At 30.3% G+C, this 11727-nt stretch overlaps 1 non-coding gene across 1 annotated transcript; it reads left to right on the forward strand.

Annotated features, from left to right (window-relative positions):
• The first annotated feature begins 9770 nt into the window (after positions 1 to 9770).
• On the forward strand, positions 9771 to 9843 carry Trnat-cgu (transfer RNA threonine (anticodon CGU)). The gene has a single exon. It is a non-coding gene; the product is annotated as a tRNA-Thr (tRNA).
• The last annotated feature ends 1884 nt before the right edge of the window (positions 9844 to 11727 follow it).

Raw genomic sequence — 11727 nt, forward strand, 5'->3', positions numbered from 1 at the left:
CATTCATAACCTTGAAAGGATAGGCCTTTTTTCATCCTGGGTGGGAGATAAACCTGAAAAATATGTCGGGGCATAAACAAAAGTTCACTGACCAAATAACTCAAAGGGTTTATATGGTACTCTTTGACTTTGGTTCACACCTAAACATCAGAATTCTCTTTTGTTCTAGGCAACAATGCCATAACGCAAGGGAACACTTCAACCTTGTTCAAGAAATGATTAATGAGAAAAAGAAATAAGAAATCAAAATGCCAATTTTGTTGGTTCATACATGACTACAAGTTCTTTAACCCTATATAGTTTCCCAAAAAGTTCTCTCAGTAGATATTAGAATTTAATAAGGCTTTAAAATTTACTTGAATGTACAATTGAATTTAAAAAAAATGATTTATGATGGACAGACTAGTAAAATATGAAAATTTGAATTTCAAACAACCATATTTCTGACAAACTTTAAAATACCTTTTCATTGCATGTAATATAACTAACGAATAACTCTTTGTTTTTAATTTCAAATTTTTACAATGTAAGTTGAAACTTAATAATTCAAGATCATATGAAATCGCTTTGTTTGGTACATGTATGTATGACGTTTCATATAATTTTGTTTTTCGCCTATCGAATTACTTTCTTTCCTCATTATGGCTTAGAGAGACATACATGTAAGTGGCATGCGTTCAGTAAAACAAAAGTATGATATCGGGTTTATAAACACTTGAAATTGTTGTGTTTAATGCATTTGACCAATATTTTAAGCCCCAAACTACATGTACCGTGAAAGTTGATATAATTATTTATTTTACACTTTGCAATATTCACTTATTTGCTAAAGCAAGAATCACTTTATGGGTTTTCATTAAAAATTCTTGTTTCTGTGGGATTCAAATTTAATTTTACCGAAATACCTAGGGCAAACAAAACAAAACAGCCACTAACTATGTTCCAATTTCAAAGTCAAAAAAGTAACTTTTGTATCTTGCCTCCTTAAGTTCAATCTATTTTTGAAACTGTAGAAGAAGAAAATAAAGATAATCAATAATTCAGTAATGTTTTGTTGGAATATTCGAACTTAAGGTTCCTTTCATTCTTAAATAGATACTCGAATAATTAGGAATTCAATAATTTAATAATTTGTTAGTTGAGTCATGTTTATTTCATAGCTGGGCTTTTTATTTTCAGAAAAAACAACAACTAGGCATAGTATTCTTATGCATTTTTGACTAAATCGCCTTCACATTTACTGAAAATATGTAAAGGTTATTTTCATAAAAGTTTAAATAGTTATTAATGAATACAAAAAATTGATAATAATATAAGAGGAAAATTTGGTTTATCAAAAATAAAGACCTCAAAACTGACATTAACAAATCCATACTCAGACCACGAATGATTAGATAATTCTTTATTTATTCATAAAATAAATTCAATATATTTTTAAAAGAAGATGCATTACTATTTTCTAACCTTATTCATAGTTTATGAAAGGAAATTAAAGAATTTCTTAAGTGAACCGTGCACATTATCATAAAAAATTAAAAGTTTCGATGAATTCCATTGAAAATTCTTTTGAGATTTATGACATTCTATTAAAAGCCACAAAATTAGGATTTATAATCTTAGATATGACAACGCCTTCTTTCCGGCAATACGTCATGAAAAAGGATGTGGATTTCGTGCATTCCTTTCATGAGTCTTGCCATTGGCATGAAACTAATTTTTACGTCATCCAAAATCGGTAATTTGAAATTAGACATGCCCAAGCACAATAGTGTAATGGCAACGCATTATGTGAACTCATTAGATAATGTCCAAAGCCAAATAGGGAACCTTATTAGAACCATTTCCCCAACAATTGTTTTTCTTTTATGATTCTTCTGGGGCTTTTTTCGGTAACTTACATTTATAATACATTGATGTTACGTAAATAAAACTTAGGTTTGGAAACAAATTGGAAATGTCGAGAATAAAACTAGACAATTTTGATATTTATAAGTCTTTAGAAATTGTTAAAAAAATTATAAGGACCAGAAACATTGCTTTGTTATTTGTAATGTTCGTTTGTTTGTTTTTATCAAATTAGACAGAAATGGTTAAACACAGATTTATGGAAACATTATGATAGTTTAAAATAGAATGTTAGAACGGTCAAAAGTAAGGTCAAAAGAAAAGAATTCGAACGTTTATTTTTGATAATTTTTTATATCAAAGTGCCAGTGACTCATTTGTGAATCTTTGAAAACATTTTTTCTTATGACAAATTTGTCTATTGTTCGATCAATATAATTATATTTTTCGATCAATATAATTCTGTGAAAGTTCCTTTTTAAAAGTTACAGTGCCGGATAATTATGCTACCTAAGGTGTCTGTTTTTTTTAGCTTTTGTCAAAATTTATAGTTTCAAGATCAATCAAAAACTGGTGTCAAAATATTGATAGATCATTGCTTAAAGCGTTTGTAATTGTAATTAGCTACCTAAGTTAATTACTTCCAATTGGAATCAAGAATTCTATAGGATTTGGACCTTCTTTCAATTTCTTACTACTATAAAAATTAAATATATGATATACATGTATTTTTTTCAGGAAAAAAAAGATGTGGAATACTTTGTTTTACATTTCTTAAGGGAATATAATTTAATTTTAAGGAATTAATATTTTCCTGTAAGATGTTTATTTTTTTAGGACACATTCCTTATCAATTACATGTAGGTAAGACATATTGAAAGCAAAAATAATTTGTGTTCATATTCTTTATCAGCAATATATGTAATAAGACATATATGCATTTTATTATACTGTAACTGAAAAAGATGCAAAATGAGACCGGAGCATAGCATGGCTATCCGACACTTTTCTATAATTTTGAAATTTAAATGTAATGGTATTCAAATTCAGAAAGCATTATTACACACTTCATTAGGTAAAATTTTAACTTGACCACCTATTTTCTGATTCAATTCAATAAATTACTAGACTAGGTGCTAATTTTCGCAATGCAGCAAAAAAGAATTATAAAATATATAACATACTTACGTTGTTTAACAGAGCACAAAATAACCCGTAAATCATATTTGAATTTTTCAAAATGTATTAATGGTTAAATATTGTACATTAAGTTCATGATGCATAATGTAATTTTATCTACATCAATATCTCAAGGTTGGTTCCCATATCCCCCTTTAGCACTTAGTTTGGTTAACATTGTCAAAATATGAAAGGAATATGTGCGGTATTATGCATTTTTTGCCCCCAAAATCAAAGTTTTAGAAAGAGCTTTAAAACTAAGGTGAAAGATAGTTAAAATCATATTGGAAATAGAGGTGTAAAAGGTTTTCACTACAGTGGCGTCATAATGTAGAAATGACGTCATGAAGATTGCATGTTTTTGATAAATTGATGTTTTGTAGCAAAATATGGGTGTTTTCCGATGGTTTTTCGACTGGAAAACATCGAGCGCAGGCTTGCTCAAGTACCATTTTTAATATAATGTGTATAACTATCCAAAGAAAAACATATGTTAAAATCGTACTTGAGCAGACCTGTGCTCTATATTCATTTGCTGAATGCAAAATATAGAGCAAAAATGAGAACATTTTCATTTGTTTGCAAATTTGCAGGAATAAGGTCATTTAGGTGACGTCATATATAAACAGCGAATGAGCAATGATGACTAAAATCAAGATTTTTTTCAAGTGACCAGTACATTTATTGTAACATGTGTATATTAATTGTATATGTCTATGAGCTGTACAGCTGTTGACTAATAAACAATACCGCACATAGTCCTTTCATACTTTAATTGATTTATGATTAATTAATCAATTAATTTAACTTTTTAATCAAAATCACAATGTGCTTAATTCTATAGCTTCTTATCCTTCACGTTCACACATTATTTGTTTGTGCACATTTTTATATATCTAAACTCAAAAATAATTTCAGTAAATTGCTATTCTTTATCAGTCACTGAACCAAGATTTTCACTATATATATATAAACATTTGATATAATTATATTTCGTATGTTTTTAAACGTTTACCTTTTTTTATTGCACGTTCATGTGCTTTCAGGATGACTTTTGACTACAAATAAAACAAAACATCCGCATCCAGAGGTTTAAGAGTACTGCTTCTAGTACCAAGGTAAGATATTACATCAGTTTTGCTTTGAATAAAAAAGTGGTTGTTCTTTATCGAATTCTTTAAAGAACACACAATTTCAATTATATTAAAATTGCAATTGCTGCTCTAGCCGTCTTAATTAAACCATCGATCTTTTTTTTTTTTATTAGAATTTGTTTATTTAAGGAATGAATTTAATTTCTACCTATGTTATACGATATAACATAACTTGGGGCAGTTTACGCTTTATAAAACCGCGAAGCGGTTTATAAAAAAGCGTAAACTGTTCCAAGTTATGTTATACTCGTATAACATAGGTAGAAATTATTTTTATTCCTTATAATATAATTTTCTACTATTTAAATTAGATAATAAAGCCCATTAATTAGTTAAAATATGTTAATTTGTACAAAATTTAAACGTAACGTCAAGCGGATTAATACGTTTCGCTCGCGCGTCTTATTGTGACGTAGGCAAGTTATGTTATACGATATATATGAATTTGTTTAGCCAATCAAATGAGGCGTTACAATCAGAATTAAATTATTTGCTTATGTTTGTAATTAGATAGCACCCTTCAAGAACAAAAAGGTTCCTGGTTTAACTACCGCCATTTCAAGAAATGTTTATTCTTATATTGCTTTATGTTTTTGCCTTTATTTAATACTTTAACAGAGTTATTAATTTTTTTCTAAATATTTTAAAGTTAACGAGGCTGGGTACAGAACGAGTACGCACGCTTTCGCGCAGCGTTTCATTTGTATTGTGACGTCATCTTTTTGCTTTGTTGACGCCATGGCGTGATAGTTTCATTTCAGATATTCAGCGAATTTTGTTGAAAATAGCTCGTTTAATCCGTAAAATTGATATTATATTGTGGAATAACATATTAAATGTCTCGAAGTATAAGTTATATTTGGGTTCGGGTCGAAAACGTGAAGAGGGTTCAGCAAGCCTAGCCCTCTGTCACGTTTTCTTAACCCGTCTAAATATAGCTTAATTCGTATATTTCAAGATAGTAACCATGTATTTTATATCAATGACCCTTGATATGTGATGTTATGTATTTATTTATTACTTAAATGTGTCTGAATGTTTTAATAATGCTATAAAGATCACCATTTCCGTCTTTGTCAAATAAAAAATAGCCATTATCTGGCAAACTGGGAAATTGAGCATACAAAAAACAACTTTGATAAGACCCCTGGAACAAACCAGGAGGTAAAAGGGTTTTTCATTTGATCATTTGATGCCTTTTAGCAATAACTTTAATATGTAGAACAGAAAAAGAAATCCCTAGGGCAGAAGTTTAAAAAAAAAATGTAAAAATAGGCAAAATTGATACATTTTAAGCAAAATCCCATAGGGTCCTATGTTGAAAATTAACAAACTTTGAGATGACCCCTTAAACAAACGTTGTGGTAAATGTCTTATTTTTTTTTTATCTTAAATTAATAATTATATCAGTAGAAATTCATGTAAAAAATTTCATTCAAAAATCTAGGGCAGAACAAATTAGACTCGGCCTCGTTGAATTTAATTTATTCAAATTATTTAAAGACTAAATACTGACAGGAATTTATTTTCCTCTGTAAAAACTTCACTCTATTATTTCCATTGGAAAACATATCCGAAAAAGAACATTGCAGAATTATCTCTTTTCAATAAAATTATATTTACATTTTACAGTGTATTTGTGATAAGACTAGAAATCAAATTTGAAACGTATAGCACAATACATTTCATCTATGACGCAAACGACATAATGTGTGGTCATAAGCAGGTTTTGCTTAATTTTACGCAATTAATGCAAAAAAAAATTCCAATAATTTAAGATTTATTTGAACAATTTATGAAAAATATATAAATGTAATAAGGAAACATTCTCTAATTAGGTGATCAAATATGGTCCAATGGGGGTCACATCTATCCTTTGGCTTCATTGGAGTTGATCATCTCCCGATCGTATTTTATCACCTCATAATACTCAGAGAATATATCGTTATTCCTTGAATAAAGATTGCATTCAACGTAATTTGCTGCAAGTCAATTGTCGACTAAGTGTTAAATCCCTTTATTGATGTATGGGACTGCATGTATAAATCCATATTCAAATGTTGTGTTCTGCAAAAAATACTCTTTTTGAAAGTTTTATTTAGACATTTAGTCTACAGACATGGTTTCATCATCAAAACCTACTTTTAGTACATGTGTTACAAATAATGCAGTTGCCATTTTTCGGATATGCAGCGATTTTTATTTTTAATTATGTGATACATCAATATATTTCAAAATGTCGACACTGATGTGTTATATTGTTACAGTTAAAGTATTGTTAGTTTATGATTGATGTAGTTAAAGGTCACCTCATGTATATAACAAGTTGGATTTGTGATTTTGAATTTAGGAAAAAAATGCCAACGTCATAGACAAGAGTTGCATCAATTATCGTACACAGTTGCTGCAGAAATGGCCAATTGTTGAGGAAATATTCTTAACAATAATTCAAACATAATATACTTATCTAGATCCTTTAGATTATGAAATGTGGTATAAGAATGATTTTGTTCAAAATTAGTTCAGGTATTGTTTTTGATGTTTTTTTTTTTGGGGGGGGGGGGTACATTACTTTTTGGGGTTTAATGTTCGACTTAACTTTGCGTTATATAAGTAATCAAAATACTGTGGTCTTGCAAACTCTGAGACAAAGGAAAGCACACCTGCGCTTCCGGTCGGTTACAAGAGTCAACGACATCCACGTCTGTTGTTGGTATCCCATGGTTAGGTAACCTGGGGTCATCAAGGGAGGGCCCGGGGTCATCAGGTGAGTACGATCACCATACCTTTTAACTTCAAAGGCCATTCTTAGAGAGAAAACCTTTTTTAACAATACCTTAAGATACAAGACGATTCCATACCATATGGATTTGAATTTTGCATAGTATGTTTTGATTAAAGAATATGAAATTCAATTAAATCTTTCTGTTGTTTAAAGCTCTACATTTCCATACTCAAGTAGTATCAATAATCAGATAGTTACGCAAGTGAATATCTTTATCTTCGTTTGGTTTCGTAAATTAATTTCTTTAAGGGTGTTATTTTATACTTGTCAAGGATTATCCAGCGATCGCAAGATTACCTTCCTAATCTGTTTAATACTTCATGTTATCGCTAAATAGTTGTTAATGTATTAGAAATTAATGAAGCCATCGACAAAAGTCGGTCAGACGTGAGAGTAATGAGAACTTGATGAACCGAAAGACAACATTGCTCATAAAGTGAAAAGGGTACATACACATATACAATATACCTATTGACATGTTGACACTGATTGTGAAGAAATATGTCATTGTTTATACCTCTTGTTATGAAACTATTTACATCTGTGGCTAACGATTTTCAAAAAATAAGTAAACACAATTATCGAATTGGGAGAAATAGAGCTGTCAATATAAGGGCTGTTGCAAGGAGTTTTCTAGTGTAACGTCATTCATAAAATATGATGGCTGTATTTTCGGGAAGGAATGTTGCATGCTGATTATGCCATCAATTAACTTTTAAAAGAGTTGCAAAGTGCAAGTATAAACTAGATTCGCCAATTATGTCAAGAGCACTGCTTTTGTAAACCATTGCTCGATTTTACATTATCAGATCGATCGAAGCGATCCCATGTTGACTCTCGGATGGTTTATTCCACATTACAATTCCCTGAGGTCACGTGATTGATGGGTAGTTTTTTCTCACGTGACAGCAAAATGGAAGATAAAAGACAATCTTCATACACTACTTTATGTGACGATATAATCAAGAAATCCCCAGACTCGTTGATGACCAGTAATTTAACATCGAAGGCGAATAAATCCAAAACTGAAACGCATGTCTAGTAAATTGATGTCTGATCAAATTCATGTGAAGTAAACGACAATAACAGATACTTATAGATCGTTGTTATACAATTCTTTTAAATGAAAGTGATCTTTTATGCTAGTGAAATATATGGCCAATGTTTTTATATCTGTAGCTGTACGTTTCATACCTGTCTGTGTATTGTTCTTTTATTTATCGAATACAGCATTACAAAAACCTCCAGCAATATTTTTTTTCATGTTCCCGTATTGTTTTACTATTATAATGTACAATTGATAAATTTATTACATATATTCACGTAGCAACAGGGAATCCGCAAAGGGCGGATGGCACTTCATAAGTATATCTTTTATATCCAACTAAAAAACAAAATAAACGTACTAGACACAGGATACTTTACTTTTTATTTGACCGCCACTTTCCCAAACGGAGCTACATGCTTTACATGTACATGTACGTGCAATTATGGGTTTAAATCATGTACATCTAAGTGCAATAATATCATATATTAAAATCGAATAAATAACAAATTCGGGAAGAACAAAATATGTCAATAGTGAAGCACACTAACTGGACGTTGTACAAGACTATCGGTTTTGAAGATTGTTGAGTAATGTTTCCGGCACGCTTGAGGCTGTGAACCTCCTAAGATAATTATTACTTTTAAGCGGTAGTTATCAATTTTTAAAATATTACCAGATTCAAAGTTGGAATCAATAAAATATCAAGCAAAAACCTGCCATTAAAGGCGACATGTAACACGCGAAGAAACACATGGTTAAATGAACAGTCGTCCTTGCGCAGGCGTTAGATTATCCAATCAGAAAGCAGCAAAAATATATTTCGCTTAGAGAAAGTATTTCTGTCTTTCAAATCAGCGACAGTATTATAAATAAATCATCTAATCAATTACATTTTTCAGGAAAGACATCATACATGTCGCATACATAAGTATAAATGACTAACTAAATTATTCACGTATATTTGATAGACTGGTTTGGATAGATGTTCACTGTCACTCGGTAAACTTTGAATCGAATTCTGAACAGATATTCATTATTTAAAGAGAAAGAAAAAATTATTGAAATAATAACCTAAATACCTGTACCGTCTTTAGACACCTGAATAATTACAATGATTATTTATATCCATAGTGCGCAATTAAGAAACACGTATGCCTATTGAATAATTAAACTTTTGACTGATAGTTTTAATTCTGCTTTTGGAATTGTGAGAGAATTCTATTTTTCTACTTGTGTTTTGTTCCTATATCTTATAGGAATATCTCAACAATACTGTTATACGTGCTATCCACATAGAAGTCTTCAATGAAAATTCGACAGACTTTTGATAACGTAATGTCCTATATCTTACTTGTACCGTTCTAAATCTTCACCTTGGACACCTACACCGTTTGTTACAAAAATTAAAGCTTAAATAAATTAAGACTTAGATTCAATGGTACACTATTTATTTAGAAATATCTATAAATAATTGTTCTCGTATACGTAATGTGTCAGACGATTTGTAAATGTTGTTTGACTTGTATTTTTAAATATATATTCATTACATATATTACATTCATTCCTTCTTTTGCAATTCATTTCTTTATGTCATATACATTATACACATATAGATTTTCTAATCTTTTATTTCATGCAGTAAGTATAAATTGCCTGACAGATGCACGTATTATCTGATTTGACAGGACAATTGTGAAAATATTGATCTAATATCTAGGGCCTAGATTTTCCTGCATGTGTCAGCTTAATGTACATATCAGCCTTCATAGCTCAGTGGTTAGAGCACTGGTCTCGTAAACCAGGGGTCGTGAGTTCGACTCTCACTGGAGGCATATAAATTTTAAAGATGCAATGCAGAATATATCTAAAATATTTTGAATAAAACGGAACATGAAAATAATAGTACATGTCCCAAAGAGTACAAAAGATACTTATAGTCTTAAAGGGACACGGTCTCGATTTTGGTCAAATTCTGTTATTCTGGGTTTTTTTTATTTACAATGGTTTAGGAATGGATTTCTAATGATCAAATGAAATTTAAGGGTCAGCTGTTAAGTTATAAGCAAGTTACAGGGCTCGCAATTCTTTGTCATGTAAACAAGGCTCGTGCCCTTTTTTTGTTTAAATAGGTTGAATATACCAGTAAAAAAATGTTCAAGCTGATTTGTCTATCTTCTGATTTATTTTAAGCAAAAATAAACAGTTCTTAACGTTTGATACAATCATTCTAGGTCTAAAACTTTAATTTTAACCTCAACATTCAAAATGTAAACAATGGCTTTGTTTATATAAGTATTGTAAACTTTGTAACTCTCTTATTACTCAATGAATGACACTCAAGTTTTGGTTGCCGAATAAAATGCCTTACTGAAGCATTGTGGGCATTAAAATTAGAAAAATAATTTTTGACCAAATCGTGACCATGCCCCTTTAAGGTGGTCTGGGACATCTGTCGATATTAATATTGATAGAGTACATAACATGTATGATTAAAATACTTTCGCCGGTTTAGAATTTTCAAATTTTACAATATTTAACCAAAAAATTAAGTTTAAAAAAATTATGGAAACATAAAAAATAACAAATCCCCAGCGGGATTCGATCTCATGACTTACATATCCCCAGTGAACCCTCTAACCCACTGCGCTACTCTGTTAGACAACAGTTTTGGGAAAGAAAGTATTCATTAAATTATACTTTATTTTGTTGTTTATTTCGTCACAATATGGAGATGTCCCATATCTCCTAAAAATGGGCCGTATATTTGTCAGATTCTGCAATTTGAAATCTAGAATTTTTAAAAACATAGATCATTTCCCTCATCTTTTTCTACCGTCATGATACATGCAGTTTTCTATCTAAATTGTTATATTAATTATATACCACATGTTAATACATGTTCGAAGTTTAAGCCAATTGATTTAGAGTCACAGTATGATCAGTATGGTGATCGGTCGTTCAAAGCTCGCTCCCTAGTTAAGGGGGAACGTGTGTAATGGCTGACAGTGATACAGTAATGGAGCGTAAAAAATTTGAGCTGTTTCAATTTCAAATTTCATATGATTAATTATGGATATCTTTAAATTGTCAATTGATTAACATGTATATAAATATTGACAGGCGTTAGCTAGCAGGTTTCCTATGTGATATAATGTACGCTTTGCTTATTAAGAACGTTGTTTACTCAGGGTTTGAGTTCTCAAATCCGGATTGTTCAAAAGTTCAATGTCATGAATAAAATTTGTTCTAAACATAAAAAGTATTTATAAAATGAATTATTATTGACATAACATTCTATATTTTTACTATATCATGGAATAAGGCTCAAACAAAGTCTGACTTTTAGTAAAACAGAGGAAATTCGGACTAAATTTTTCAGATTTTGTTTATCACTGTAATATTTTTGGTAGTACTATAATATTTAAAGTTGTTTTATCTCGCTTTTTCGTTTATGTAATTGTATGACACACACAACAAAAATATTGAAAAGTGCATAAAAATGATAAAAGACACCCTATTTAAAATTTTGATCATTGACCTCAAATAAATTTTATTCCAGGAGAGAAAGGTCAATGTACTGTAACGATTTTATCTTATGTAATGTTGAATCATGCATACGGCACATGACGACTGTGTTTGTATTGTCGCCTAGCAACCAGCAGAGATTGTCACATGACCCAAAGAGGGTATATAAACGAGCGCTTCGCAGTTACAGC

This window comes from Crassostrea angulata, chromosome 1 (genome assembly GCF_025612915.1).
Source record: "Crassostrea angulata isolate pt1a10 chromosome 1, ASM2561291v2, whole genome shotgun sequence".
Lineage (NCBI taxonomy): Eukaryota > Metazoa > Mollusca > Bivalvia > Ostreida > Ostreidae > Magallana > Magallana angulata.